Source organism: Mustela nivalis (assembly GCF_964662115.1).
Source record: "Mustela nivalis genome assembly, chromosome: 12".
Classification (NCBI taxonomy): domain Eukaryota; kingdom Metazoa; phylum Chordata; class Mammalia; order Carnivora; family Mustelidae; genus Mustela; species Mustela nivalis.
In genome coordinates, this window is record NC_139031.1 from 58,212,035 (window position 1) to 58,228,348 (window position 16,314).

At 38.1% G+C, this 16,314-nt stretch overlaps 1 protein-coding gene across 6 annotated transcripts in view; it reads left to right on the top strand.

The window, feature by feature from the left end:
* Positions 1 to 16,314, top strand: part of ETV1 (ETS variant transcription factor 1) — a 102,016-nt gene that overhangs the window by 65,653 nt on the left and 20,049 nt on the right. The window lies entirely within an intron of this gene.

A 16,314-nucleotide genomic window follows, 5' to 3' on the forward strand; every position in this document is an offset into this window, starting at 1 on the left:
ACCATGTTCTTACAGAACATTATTAACATTATTATAACTGGTGAAAAGATGGTTGTGGACTTGGAAATACTTGAAAACAATGTAATTTCCTCTTGTTGAGATGCAACGTTATGGTTGTTCTTTGTGAGGAACTGTTGCTTCTCTAGGAATAACTGCTGAGTTTTTCTATCTGTTCTACCTGAGGAAAGAAAATTGTCTCTCATTTGTGCTCTTAACTTGCATAAAGTCACCTGTTTTGTTAAAAATTTCTCTTGAAGTTCAGCAAAAGGGGAACCCTATAGCTCAGAGTCTCCCTTTGGCCATCCTTCTTCTTTGGGCAAGAGGTTCAAAGGATTGTCCAAGAAATTGCCTACTCAGAGGTCATGTCTCCACCTTTGGAAAGAGCACCAGCTACCAAGGACCCATGAATTCCCTGCCTGAGGGGCCCTAAGTCCACTTCCAGAGCCCAAGCAGTCACATCCCAGGCTCAGTATTGTGAAGGCAGAACATACTGCCCCTGTGTCCGCTCTGAGGTTCAAGGAAATAGCCACTGAGTAGCTGTTTGTAGCTGAATGAGGATGGAGTTTGGATGCACCCATGGGCCTGCCTGAGCTGCCCATACTAGGTGGTGCAATGTGGGGTTATGGGATAGGAAAAGAGACAGGAAGTGACGTGAGCCGGGGTCTCAAAGACTAGAATAGAAGCTGATCCCCTGCCATCCTATTCCAGGGCTAATCTGATAGATTTCCTCAAATTCTAAAGTCTATGTGGCCTTCCAGTTCTTGCGAATGGTATATTTCCAAGGCACGGGAGGATGAAACATTTATTTATCTGTTTGTTGGTTGGTTTACAATTTTAAAAATTTAAACATATGGCATATGAGGGCCTTTATTTGAATGCTTGCCTCTCATGCTCTGTAATTTGGAGACTAAATGTACCTGAAATGTACCATAGTGGTTTCAGTTTAGAATTTTGTATATTTTTTCATAGTTTCCATCCATCATTAAGAACCCTGTTATATAATGGATTTTACTCTAGATGGGATTCATTTTTCTCTGAAATTTCAAATCTTTCCCCCCCAAACCATATTTTATTTGCTGCACAGTTTTTTGAAGTCACCATGACTTCAAGAAACTTTACATAGAAAATACATATAAAATAGCCCAAATTATTTGTTCAAAAGGACTTATAGAGTACAGCATTTAGAGAGTATCTATGTATTCTAGAAATGTTTTTATGTGTATCATCTAGCAAGATTGACATTGAAACCATTTTCTTGATTCTGTGGTTAGCTCCATATAAATCTCTTTTCCTCATATTTATGTTACGCGTAAAATTATGTATAACATGGTGTGGAGAGTGTGTGACTCTTCTTGAGAAGATACATTATTGGTGGACCGTACGTGGTATGAACTTCAGAGTCTGTCAGTGTCCAACCCTCCAAAGCACAGATGTAGGCGAAAAACATAGTCCATGGCTTAGCTCAGGCTGCTCTAATGACTGGGAAGCCTCAACCAATGACTGGGAAGCTTCAACCACACACATTTATTTCTCACCGTTCTGCATGCTGACAAGTCCCAAGGTCAGGGTGCTGGCAGATTTAATTCCTGGGAAGGACCCTCTTCCTGGTTTGCAGATGGCCACCTTCTCACTGTGTCCTTATGTGACAGAGAGAGAGTAAGTGTGTTCTGATCCTTCTTCCTCTTCTGATAAGGGCACTGATTATCTCATGAGAGCTCCCCTCATAATCTAATCCAACCCTTATTACTTCTCAGAGGCCCCATCTCCAAATACGATCACACTGGGCATTAGGACATCTACGGTGAATTGTGGGGGACATAATCGTTCTGTCCAGTATCCTATTTTAAAGGGAACTAGGGCATGTCTTCTGTTAAGTGTACCATAATACCTTGCAAATGGCGTGTAGAATAGTTGTTTAACATTTGAGAAACTTAATTTATATTCCGTTCTTCCCTCTAAATTCTATTGCAGATTGTTAAAGAAGTTGTATGGCACCTTTGAATTCTAATTTCAGTATTGCCAATAGGATATAGTTCTGGCTTGTTTGAATAGTTAAATCGTAAATTTGTGTCTTTTGGTTGTGGTCTAAAAAACCTTCAGTAACAGTGTGTTACCAGGGCCTGTGAAAAATTAATATGCATGTATCAAAATGTATTTCCCTGGCCACAAAGTTGCTGCCTTTGAGTTGATGAGTCTGCATATGTCATACATTCATAGATCGCTGTCAACAAGTATGAGCTGCAGATAAATTTTGTTTTGTGGTCATTAGTTCTTTCATCCTTGCCGAGAGCACATTAAATAATCTTTTTAGGGAACCTAATGTATTTATCGCTGGATCATTGATTTCTTGGTTCACTTACTGATGTTGAGCAAATGGTACATTAGAAACTAGTTTTTGTGATTTAAAAACAATGCAAAAACGTTTCATAGTTTACCTAGCATCTGTGATCCAAAGGTTTTCCTTTCAGAAGGCCTCTAGAACTCTTTATTGCTTAATTCAATATAACATAAATGTTGTGAAAATAAAAGAAGCTTTGTAAGTGAAAAGGCAGCATGATTATGCTCTAATAAAGCCTGACATTAATTATGACATGGGAAATGGAAGGTCTATTAGTTATAATTATAATTACAGGAATGCAATTTCAACTGCCGAGTATTTAAGCTAAAAAAAATGCAAAATATTATGTTAATAGAGTAGAAATTTTTATTCAGGAAAAGAGAAGAAAACCTGGGTCAGAGGACACTGAGAAGATTAAAAAAATGGTATTTAGGGCCAAGTTGGTGACCCAGTACAGTGTGGTGATGATTATATTAGGATATTAAGTTCTAGATAATCACATCTTTTTATTGTTTTCTTTCTCATCTTCTCTAGACTAAGAGTACTGCACAAAGCAGCACACAGGTTTCTTTTAGTTGGGTGCCAGCTCCTGAATCCAATGGGATTTTCTCTTCCTTGATCAAATGGCCAAGTGACTATATTAATTGAACATGCATTGATGGCTTGCATGGAATTTCCTTATGCAGAGCCCTGCTTGCATAGAATTATATTTACTTTCCCATTTTCATGTATGTACATGAGGTTTTGCAGATTTGCAGTGCCCAAGGAGGCAAATATTTTATATATTCAGAGCAACATATTTTTGTGTTCATTGATTGGTTGGTCTTTTGTGTCTTTCTTTCTTCTTATTCCTCTTTTTTTTTTTTTTTCTTGAGGGGGATGGTTTACATGGTAGTATTTTTAGGGTTGTGGTGGGAACATGAAAACATGAAACTCAAGTTTGGCTTAAGAAAATATCAGCATATGTTGTCCGCACCCTGTGACCAGGTCATATCACCCTGGAAATTATGTTAAGGAATGGAAGGCACACTGAATATTTGAGGGAGAGAGAAATGTTACCAATATATAGTAACTGAAAAGAAGAATAAGTTATAGCTATCCATTAGAGAAATATTATGTCGGCATTTGAGGTCAGGTTTAAAAAAAAATTAATGAGGGGCACCTGACTGGCTTAGTCAGTAAAACTTGTGACTGTTGATCTCAGGGTTGTGAGTTTGAGCCCAATGTTGGATATAGAGATTACTTAAAAATAAACCTTTTAAAAAATTTAATGAAATGAAACCTGAGTAAAAAAAGTTTTTAACTGTATGTATGACTGTAAATACATACTGTACTGTAATGTGCATACATACATACTGTAATATATGACTCGTGTAAAATAAGACCCAATGCAGCAATCCTGTGGCTCTATAGGGTGATGAAATCCTAGGAAGTTTCTATTTTGTCTGTAAAGGGCTTTGCATTTTAATAATGCTTAGGTACTACTTTTCTAATAAGCCAGAATAAGTATTATATTTTAAAATATCAACCTATTTGGTGTATTAGAAGTGTCCAGATTAAGCACATCAGTCCTTTAAGTGAAAAGAGTGCTAAGAAAAGGATGATATTATAGTCCCACATGTTGCAAACCTAACTGACTTGCTATTAGTTTGTACCCAAGAATGCTTTAGAGGAGGGAGCAGAATTAATATGGTACTTACTGGATCTCCTGTTCCTCCCTGCATGGTGTTTGTAATCCACAGTTAGTGCTTTGTTCCTCTGCATTTGGAGATACACTGAAAATCTCAACCTAAGAGTGGCTGGGCTGAGTAGTACTTGAATAAGATATTTTTAGTCCTCGGGGTCTATTCTGTCACTTGACTTAGTTTAAAAGATGCCTCCCAGCCAGGGGATGGAGCAGTTTAAGAACTGGGGAGAGAGAGGGAGGGAAAGCAGAGCTTTTCAAGGACAGGAAGAAAGTTGCTTAAATCAGAAAATGGCAGACAAGCCTTGGGCTTCAGGAGAGGAGGAAGTAGAGGGAGAGGGTGGTGGAGAAAGCGGACATCATGGATCTCCTGAAGAAAGGCTTCTGTGTTTATTCTTGGTGTTTTGTAGGGCTACTCTGCTGGTATTGATAAGGCCTTCCTTCAGTTTGGAGGTGTGTGACATGTATGTGGTGGCCAAGGTTGTGAACGCTGATTTTAAATTGGGAAATTGACACAAAGCGTTGTTTCACAGGATTAGAAATTTTTAAAACTAATGCTCTTAGAGATCATCTAGTTCACATTCCTTCCCTGCACCGCCATTGTACAGATAAAATGCCTGAGGCTTGGGGTTGCCTGGGTGGCTCAATGGGTTAAAGCCTCTGCCTTCAGCTCAGGTCATGATCTCGGGGTCCTGGGATCCAGCCCTGCATCAGGCACTCTGCTCAGTAGGGAACCTGTTTCCTCTAATAAACAATGAATTCTGGAACACTGAAAAGAAATTAAAAAAATAAATAAAAATTAAAAAAAAATGCCTGAGGCTCATTCCTATTAACTTATCTCCAGGTATACAGATATTTAGTGAAATAGTCAAAACTGGAACCCAGATTTTCTTGGTTTAGTATACTGCTCACCACTGTCTTTCTACAAAGTTGTCCTAAGTACTTTAATCCACCATTTATTACTATATTATTGATCCTATACTCTATTTTGGACTAAGTTTTCCTGTGCTTTGTCCAAATTATCCCTGCGAGCAATAAAAGGTCTGCCCTGAGACCTGAGGTGTGCTTTTCCTTTACGTTAGATGATTCTCAAATTTTATTCCAGTTATGAGACAGTTAAGACAGTTAAGACAGGAAAATATGGGACCTCCAGTGACATTTAGGATTGAAATGCATTCTGTTTCCTTAAAAAAAAAAAAAAATAATAACATAAACATGGTCAATAGTTGAGATTGTCAAGAAAGTGACTTACCCTAATAGGTCTTCTGGAAAAGGCTTAGTAATAATTAGAAGGGAAAGGTAGCTAATTAACAGCTCTCATCAAGCTCTAAAATGCTTGGATTGTATATGAAATTTGAGTTTATCTGAGCCTTCTTATTGGGCCTCACCTATTCTTTGTTAAAATGTTTGGTAGCTCAGGGTGCCTGCCGGGCTCAGTCAGTAGAACATGTAGCTCTTCTTGATCTCGGGGTCCAGCCCCATGTCTGGTATAGAGATTACTTAAAAATAAAATCTTAAAAAAAATTTTTTGATAGCTCTCAAAGGCTTAGAATTTAACTAGAGCAGCTGAAACTAGAACATAGTCTTTGTTTGTAAGACTAAGACTTACTAGATTAAGTCTAGTAAGGGAGTCCTCTCGTACTCCCCCAGCTGGAAGGTATTTCTCTGGCCTGAATTCCCGGATCAAGGCCCCACCTTCTACCTACAGTGGAGTCTTCCGCACCCAGCGCATCAACCTCTACCAGCAGGACTCCCCACCAGAGGCTCTACGCTGGATGCCGAAGCCCTGGGAGCGGGTGGGGCCGCCTTCTCCAGAGGAGAAGGGGTCCTGAGGAGCCGACGGGCAGAGGAGCCTGGGTCCTGAGGAGACAAGGAGCCTGGGTTGCCCCCACCCCGCTGAGGGAGTTCCCCTTGCCCCCTACCCCCCGGGGCTTGTATATAGATTATAAATCTATAAGGGGGGAAGGGGTGGGTGGGGAGGGTTCCCCTCCACCCCCCTCCCTTGGTCCCCTCTCCCTGGGGCCGTTTGTTAAAAAAGAATAATAAAAGGATTAAAAAAATTTTCTGAAATAAAATAAATTAGAAGAATTTTCTAAAAAAAAAATTAGAAAATGAGTAGAGCAGTCATTTTCAATCTTGTATCAGCTGAATCCATTTTTCACCAGAAAGCTTATGAGGAACTGCATTATATAAAACAGATATGAGGAAGCTTACATTTGGGAGAAGATGGTAGGACTTTTCCATCCTCCATTTTTAAACCCATTCTTCACCCAAGCAACCTTCCCAAGTTTCCCCATGTCCTTCTTGTCACCTTAGGACTTCGATAAAAGCCAAGAGACAAACCTTTATACCTTGAAAGAAAGATTTTCTGTTTTTTTAGCATGTAGAAAAATCATACATAGGCAGAGAAGTAATGAAATAAATACTGAAGACTTATTTACTTCATGTTAAGTACGTGAAAACTAAGACTATGTTCTAGTTTCAGCTGTCAGAGCTGATAAATTTATCTGGTACTCCTAGAGGCCCAAGCTGGCCCTTTAAACAAGAGAGTTAAATATAAATACTCTTGGGTTTCTAAAATGGCAAGGGAGGAAAATTTTTCCATTGTCATTTTTGTTCTGTGTTTTTGCTGTGTTGGTGGCTACTCATCTTAGTCAAATCATAGGAAAAGTAGTTGAGTAATTTTTAATGCTGTTTCTAGTAAACCTTGCTCAGGATTCGCCTTGCAAAATTTATAGTAAGGTTTTAAAGCGGAAGTTACAGGTTGGAATCAGTGGAGAACAGAGCAAGATGAACATAATTATTTTCTGCAGCTACATAGAAATATAAATAAATAGTGCTTTGTGAGTTTGGAAAAGATTCTTCAGGACCTCTATCGATTGATTGCACTTACACAGAATTTCAAAAAAGTGAACACAAGGGAACAAAATTCAGAAGACCACAATTACCTAGTAGTTTATCTAGAAACTATTACGACAGTGAGTGTTACTACTACTACCAGAGTAGTATCTCAGAAATGTTGTCATCAGCGTTTACTATTTTTAAAATGATTTTTATTATTTATTTATAAGAAGAGATACATATTTTAGAGAAATTGACCTCATGTATATTTTCTAGTAAATTTTCTCACATCTTTTCTGAACAATTGAGTTACACATAAGTAAACAACCAAACATATTGTTCAAGAAACAAGGAATGCAGTGATTACAAAAGGAAACTGTTGAAAAATGCTAATGGAAGTCAGATGGAACAGAGGGAGTAAGAGCTCCTGATACTTATTTATTTTTTTAAAAGATTTTATTTATTTATTTAACAGAGAGAGAGGCAGTGAGAGAGGGAACACAAGCAGGGGAGTGGCAGAGAGCCTAATGGGGGACTTGATCTCAGGACCCTGGGATCATGACCTGAGCTGAAGGCACATGCCTAATGACTGAGCCACCCAGGCACTCCTCCTGATACTTATTTCAAACACCCAGGTTTGGGACACCTGGGTGGCTTAGTGGGTTAAGCCTCTGCTTTCACCTCGGGTCATGATCTCGGGGTCCTGGGATCGGGCCCCACATCGGGCTCTCTGCTTGGCAGGGAGCCTGTTTCCCCACCTCTCTCTGCCTGCCTCTCTGCCTACTTGTGATGTCTCTGTCAAATAAATAAATAAAATCTTTAAAAACAAAACAAAACACCCAGGCTTTCCATAAACTAGCAGGCTTCTTCATCTCCAAAGTGGAAAGTCCTATGGCCAATAATTATAATTTTAAAATCTCAAATATGAAATATTATATTTGAAAATATTCAGCTTAATTTCATCTTTTATTTACATATCTATAGAACCACCTCAAAGAGAAGAAGAAAATGTTAAAGCCTCGAATAAAGACCGTTACTTAGGAATTAATAATTCAATGCATGTTCACCCTTCAGTAGGCTTGCCTCTGTTCCATATTTTCTCTGGCTGGGAGATTATAGAATTCTTTATTATTGGCTATTTCGGGCATTTCAATTTTGAATTCTAAAATATGTCGGTAACTTTATGTATTCTCTGCTCATTTATTAATTAGTTATTAGAAATTAGAAGATACATATTAAATTGTCATGATGCCACAGTAGACAGTCCTTCACAGGTTTAAAGCCGAAGACTTGGCATCTTTTACATTTCTCCTCGTCCCTTCTTCAACAGGCATGGTAAAGATTTTGTGAGAAATTGTTTGGAGATGTATACAGAGATTGTGACTATAACTCTTTTCCCTGTGTGGCTTTACGTCCCTGGAAGAGAGAAGTGGTTTCTTCCCTCTAGAGTCAAGGACCGAGTTGCAGATGGCTGATAAAACCTATTATGTGTTTAACACTGTTTGGTATACGACAGACTCTTCACAAATTATCCCCATAATTGTTCATAAATAGCTTTTTTCCTTTGAAAAACTCTAGGTATTTTTAAGCATTACCATCTTTAGTAATTTCCAGTGCAGCGATGATTATGGTTTCATGAACTTTGGCTTTTTGTACCTGATATTTAACACTCCCAAAGGCCAAGCCTTGGCCTTGTTCCATTAGTAAGCATCATTTGCTTATGGCTACATTTTCTCCTGAAACATGGTGGCTCATATATATATATATATTTTTTTTTTTTTTTAATTTTTTTCCATCCTAACTTTAAAACTATTGCTTCAAGAAATTCAACTGGAGAATCACTTGGGAATTTAAAGGAATGAGCTATTGATCCTTTGGAAAATGCCAACATTCTGGCTGTTTCTCTAACATCCAAAGAGGATTTTCATTTCCTCAGCCAGTGCTTTGTGGACTAGTGGATCACTTAATTTCCGATTTTTAGATGCTTCACTTGTGAAAAGTGACGGTGATGTCTTCTAATTGATTTTGTTATTCCAGTAGAGATCTGGGATTGGCTTCTCAACCTGACTTTGCTTTTTATTGCCCCCCGTGCCTCCTAGGGGTTCTCCTCATTTTTCTGAGTTAAAATAGCAAATCTCCCAAAACAGTACTCTGGTGTACTCTACCACTTTTTCTAAGAAATACTTAAATATGCTCTCAATCTGCAGTTACAGTAAGTGGCACTGGCTAGTGATTTGATTTGAGAATTGAGACTATGGTCTGGATTTACTCTTTATGCATTAACACAGGTCAAATGGACAGGGACTGCATTTTAAGTCCGTAATGGAAGGCTGAAGGCTGTCTTAAACCAATCATATCAGTTTTACCCATGACTGATTGATCCCTGGGGGCAGAGCCCTGGAAGCATTTGTCTTCCATGAATGGACTCTATAGAGCCTGGAGTTTCATTCATAAAATGGAGACTGAAAGGAAACACACAGGCGCACACACACATACACACACTCTGACTCTCTGGAATGTCCATTTATACAGAGCTGAAGGGTGTCGTGTTCCATCAGCTGCTGCTTTTGCCAGTTGGCTGGAAGTAATGATTAATGCTCATTGGTTCTGCCTGCATGTAACCCAACACTATTTATGGCTTTGCAGTGTTCCTAATGTATAGTGAATGAGAAGACAACATTCTCAAATCAGAAACATAAACAGGAACTGGTGGGTCTGAATTCCATTCAAATATGTCATTTCAGCCACACAGTGTTTGTCTAACTTGGATTTTACAGGCAGGAAAGGGGGAAGGGAGGGATAATCTGCTTGTGACTTGTACTAGAATCAAAAAGGGGAATTAAAAAGGGGAGGGGGGGCGGACATTTATAGTGTGGGGTTTTTAGTTTCTTTTTACAGAAAATCACCAGGATGCTTTGGCCCAGAACAGCTTATTGCAAGTGGACAAACATACAGCTGTCTTATATGGGCAAATATGATTGGAAATTAAATGTTTTAAGAATGCATATTTGGATCTCTGTGTGTGTGTGTGTGTGCGCGCGCACATGTGCATGTATGTGTGTTTCATGAATGTGAAAGAGAGAGGTAAGGTAAATAATATATATATTTTTAGAAAGTATTTGAATGTAGATTTTTAAGTATAGAATGTGGTTACAGAATTTCTTTTTACTTATAGGATTTGTACATTTCAGTGAGTTAACTAATAGTTTAGAGGAAAAGGAAGATTTTTTATTTCCATAAAATATTTTTACCTATCACATGAATAACTTAATTGAAACCCTTTCAAGGAATTTTTATCACATTAAATAGAAGATTATAGTTTTTTCCATGTGTATGTAAGAGAATTTTTTCAGTTAATTGCTTCGAATACTATCTGGAAACATTTACAAGGAGTGATATTTGGAGATAAATGTGAAAAGCCACCAAAACAAAACCGAGAGAATGACAAGTTTGTGTCATTGTCATTTATTGACCATTTTCTTAAATTTCAAGAAGAATCTTGGAATATTCCATCCTGGGGACGCTTTGTTTCAGTGTGTGGGCCTTCACTGTGCACTGCTTCACGCGTCTGTTTTTGTTATTCTTAGCAATAAAAAACAAAACCACCCACTTTGTATGACACTGGGAACATCACACTGAATTCTGGGCCCGGTGACTCTTTATTCTCTTTGTCCAATCAAGCATGTTTTGTTGTACCTTTTATCCTTCGTCTCCTCATTTATAAAAAAGGGCATGTAATTCCTTTACCTTTCTGTTTTTGTAAGGCTTAGATATGATTATGTTTGTAAAATTACTCATGTCTATAGTAGTAGGGGTCCAGGCAAGACTAAGGGATTTCTGCCTGTTTGATTTTTATCTTGACTCCTACTGGAGATTTCCTGAAAGACTGCTAGTCCTTGAATAAGGTGCCATTATGATTTCTAATGTTTACAAGTACTGTGTATGGGAGGCTAGAGAATAAGGCAAAGTGAGAGAGATTCTTCAGTGAAGAGTGTCCTATTGCGTAAGACCAACAAGATACTGTACTGTTAGGCTGAAGATGGAGTGAAGCCATCACACAGAACTCCATACTAGTATTATTTATGTTCAAAGCGAGTAGAATAAATATATGAATATTGCTGTGATACAAGAGGAGATGAAAGGGAGAGGACACAGCAATTCATGATGTGTTTGGTTCACATCATGTAGATTCCAGAAGGGGAACAATTCAGTATTGAAACTCAGCATCAAAACATCCCCCTCTTCAGAATTCCCTTGTGACCCCATGCTAGCAGCTAATGGCATCTTTTCTTATATTTTCTTTTAAGCTTTGGTAAACTGTTACAGTAATATCTAGTAAACAGTCAAAGTTACAGTTGTCCTTATAGTTAGTTTGTCTCACCTCAATTTTATTTTTGACTCTAACTTAGTATAACCTCACTGGCTTGTAAAACTTATAAAATTGTCAGCCTGCTAGATCATATAAGTTAAACCTGAATCTGGTCATTATTTGTGTAGGATACTCTTTCCCCCAAAACCCACATGCTTACAAGAGAAGTTTGTGGTCTTAGAGCAATACCATTCTATGCTGTTACTTCATGTTACATAGCCTTTATGTTTTTAAAAGTAACCTGAATGTAGATAAAAGTACTACTTTTTTTTTTTTTTTTTGCTATTTGCTATTTTGCAAACACTACACTATAAAGACTGACATGGTACTCTTTCTGTCCTCAGAGTCTATCAACAATAGATGCTGTATCTCTGAGCTATAGTGGAAGAGAATATCTCTGTAGATTTTAGATTATTTATATTCGCAGTTTACCAAAAATCCTAATGAAAAAGATCCCACCGAAGAGTGAATGAGGTCATACTAAATTCATCCATCTCAAGATTTCTTCCAACTCCAACTTTTTTCTTTTTTTTATTGGAGGCTCAGTGACTAAGATGTTATTACATCCATGTAGAGCTTTTGTAACTGATGACAAACAGGTCTTAAAAAACTTCATTTTTGTGCCATCCCACTTGCCTTCTTTCTCAAGTGAATTAGACATACTCTGGGCCTTATTTTTAGAGTTAATTACTTTTAGATTTGTTCTATCATAGAGAGATAACATGGGCGTAAAAAAAATTCCTTCCCCTTAGCATCTTTTTCAGGAAACTTTATAAAATATAATTTTCTTAATTAGCTATGTGATATCTATCTCCTTGCTCAAAGTTTGCAAAATCAAGTATTTCCAGGCTCGCACACTATTTGATGATGAACAATTTCAGTAAAGTGTAGAGATGTGACATAGGGTCGTGGCAAATATTTTGTCTCTGATCTGACCTAGTCCAGCTTTTGGCAAACCGTGCCCTGAAGGGGACCGTTCTTTCTGTGCCACTGGGCAGCAGTACGCAAACCTGCCCCTCGGAACAGGGTGTAGCTCGATCAAGTGTGCAAGATCAAAACCCCCCTTTGTGGTCAAAGCTTTCGTAAAGCTCCCCAAATCAGTGCTGTATTTCCCCATATGGCGTTAGGATGCAAGAGACAGAAGAATTAACTTTTTAGTTTCATACCTGAATATCTTAAGTTAAAGGCAGTTTTCAAAGTGTTACTAAAGTGAAGACTAATCAAGTCAGATAATTCGGGGTGTTAGTTTACTGTTCTTCTTAACTGCCCCTACCTTAACTAGCACATTAAAATGACAACAGTGCTTTGCTGCTTTGAATTTTTGTAGCCTATTAGATCAGCTAATCATCCCCCTAGTTCATGTGTGACAAATTACGGGCAGTTTAGTTTCTGCAAGCTGACTGGGCCCATGCTGGTCACATTGTAGTGCTTTTTGATCCATAAGTTTCAAAATAGTACAAAATCCTTTGTCTTAAATTTACATAATTCAAATTATGGATTGGATTTAAAATGTTTTATTTTTTTTTATTTGAGAGAGCCAGGGGGAACATGAGTGGCAGAGAGATGGGAACAGGCTGGCTCCCCACTGAGCACAGGACTCAGTGGGGGCTTGAGGTGGGTCTCCACATGGGGTTACACGCCGAGTTCCATTCCAGGACCCGGGGTCATGACCTGAGCCAAAGTCAGACACTTAACCTAGTGAGCCACCGAGGCGCCCCTGAATTTAAAACTTTTTAAACCAAAGCCATTTAGCAGCAAATATCGGGGCATAACATTGTAAATAGAAGCTCATGAGAAGTACCTCCAAATATTTTGAAAATGTAATGGAGATTCTCGCTTAAACCTGATAAATTGTGAATTTATAATGAATTTTAAATCGATAAGTTTTAAATACCACAGGTTCAGCCTTTTTTTTTTTTTTTTTTTTTTTGGTTCAGCCTTTTCAGTAAGTGGTTTAAGAACATCAGATTAAGATATAAAAATAGGGGCACCTGGGTGGCTCAGTGGGTTAAGCCTCTGCCTCCGGCTCAGGTCAGGATCTCAGGATCCTGGGATCCAGCCCCGTATTGGGCTCTCTGCTTAGCGGGGAACCTGCTTCACTCTCTCTCTCTGCCTGCTCCTCTGCCTACTTGTGATTTCTCCTTCTGTCAAATAAATAAAATCTTAAAAGATATAAAAATAAAGACATAACTATGTTTAGTTTTAAGTACCTGTGGTTTACTTATTTTAAACACTCATGAGGGACACTTAAAAATGGTTTCTGTTATTCGGCAATGCACCTGGGTGGCTCAGTGGGTTAAAGCCTCTCTGCCTTTGGCTTAGGTCATGATCTCAGGGTCCTGGATCGAGCCCAGCATTGGGCTCTCTGCTCAGTGGGGAGCCTGCTTCCTTCTCTCTCTCTCTGCCTGCCTCTCTCTGCCTACTTGAGCTCTCTGTCTGTCGAATAAATAAATAAAAATCTTAAAAAGAAAAGTTTCTGTTATTAACGATAAGTACCAGATATTGAATCCTCACTGTTGGCATTAAGTGAAATGTTGTCCTTACGGTCCCTCTCCCCAACCCTTTGAAGGATATCACATATTATTCCCATTTTACAGATGTGGAAGTTGAGAGTTGAAGATATTATAGAACTATCAAAAATTTCATACTCCCATGAAATACCAGAACCGATGTTCAAAACCAGGTCTGTTAGAAGGCGAGGAGCCCGTTTGTAATCGTAATGCTGTGCTCATGACCCTCACATTGTGAGCTACGGACACATAATAGAACAGTATAAACACGCTGTCAGAGTAACATTTGTGCAAAGGTTAAAGTGCAGTTTGTTATTGTTGCTGAATTTTGTGAGCTTTATTCCATGAAATAATATGAATGCATGTGTGTGCAAAGCCTCCCTTCCTGCCACAGAACATTTGACTTTGAAGTCACCGCTTAGCTAGTTTGGTTCTTAGTTGAGCATTTAGCAAAAGTTAAAATGTACTGCCAAACTTCATTGGTTGGATTTTTTATTAGATAAGGTAGAAATGAAAGCAGCAGGCAATTTAATTAGCAGTAATTTTTCTGGGCAAGTCATTACTTTGATGAACTTCAGAGCAATGTTTATGGCTCCTAATTAACCATGTTAGTCATTTGATTGAATAATCACTTTGGAAATGTTTCTACAATTTGATTAGAGTCTGACCCACTCTGATAGTCATAAATTAACTGATACCACTTTAGGATAACATGACTTTAGTTACTTTAGGGGAATAAACTCCCCTTAGCTATATTTTTTCAGGCTCCTCTGGACTGTATAAAGGATACCAATTTTAAGGGTAGACTGGATTTAAACAATGCTAGCTAAGTGTCTCAATTTCAAGAGCTAGATGTTAATTTTATTTACTCTGGAGTATCGTAAATAGTATTAAGAATGGTAAAAACACGATTATATGTATTTTTTCCCTAAATTGCCATTCATGGCTTTGCTTAGAAGTTAGATCACAGGTTTGGTTTCTGGAACTGTAATGGAGGTTCTGGCTTTAGCCCATTATAAATCATTATTTTATTATGAATTTTAAATCATTATACTTTAAATGCCATATTGAAAAATAGAACTTATGAAAAATATTACAGAATTAGCACAAGCAATAACAAATCATCAGGGTCAGTAGATACATGGGAATTAGTGAAATGGTCATCAAATTCGATCTTTGATGTCAAATGTCCAGGATCATGCTTATTTTCTATTATGTTAGCGTACGGCTGTAAGATGTTCCTTCAACTTTGCCTGGTGGGTTTCTTAGAAATGCTTGAATTTCCTCTTCTCCTCTTTTTCTCCTCCTCTGGGGAGGAAAGACTACATTTAGTCACACTTATATAATAGAGTTTAATCTCTATGTTATTCTCTAGCCGCCTCCAGAGCCAGCCAGCTGTTTTTAGAGCCATATTCCAGCTGGGCAGCAGTCAGTAAAAGTATTTTGTGGCAGGGTGTCAACATTGGTACAACGAAATTCTTACCTCTAAACAGCTGCTAAGCTGATGGCAGAGTCATTAACACTGTCCCTACTAGGCCCAGCTGCTTGCAGGGTCCTATGCCTGGCAATAAATCAACATAACATTAGAAATGAATTTGAAGTACCACTGGTTAAAAAGTATGGATAAAATGGATTGCTAGGTCTTTGGTAACCCAGAAGTTCAACTGCCCTGCAACCCCATTTTAAGCTTCCTGATACCAGGAAACAAGATAAACTCTGTCTTTTGTAGGGTCAGAATTATATACCAGATCATATGTAATATAAAGAAGGCATGGTGTTCTAAAATGTTTGATAATGAGTTTTATATTGTTTTCGACTCATAAGCTATTGATTTTTACATACTTTTAAGTGTTAGAGCTATTATGAAGCGCCATTAAGCTATTTTTGACTTAAAACCACGTAAACTTTTTTTCTTTGAAAAATTATCTCCTATTTTGGTTGACATTAATATCGGGCAAATTTTTTAAAAATCAGATACACTTTAAACATGGAACATTCCAGACCAAGGAAGAATGGCCTTTAGGCCAAATAAATAGTGCTAATTATCTGTTACAACATGAAAGTCTGTGGATGGTTAGTTAAGAAGACATGAGGGTCTTCAGCTCCCAGTTTGTTTCAGTGTTCTTTGTTACTTGTTCAGAAATCATATATTTGCTACAAGTGATAGAATGGAGGACATACGCTTATATTAAATAGGACATTTGCCATCTGTATTTTTTTAAATTAACATATAATGTATTATTTATTTTAGGGGTGCAGGTCTGTGAATCATCAGTCTTCCCCAATTCACAGCACTCACCATAGCACACGCCCTCCCCAGTGCCCATCCCCCAGCCGCCCTGACCCTCCCCCTGCTCCCCTCCAGCAGCCCTCAGTTTGTTTCCTGAGATTAAGAGTCTCTTATGATGTGTCTCCCTCCCCACCCCACCCTGTTTCATTTTTCCCTCCCTTCTCGCCACGAACCCCTGCCCTGCCTTTCTTTTATAAGTTTATTTTTGTATATGTTTAAAGTTTCAAAAACTTGAGTATACAGACAGAAGATAGAATTAATTCAGTCACATAGAATTTTACC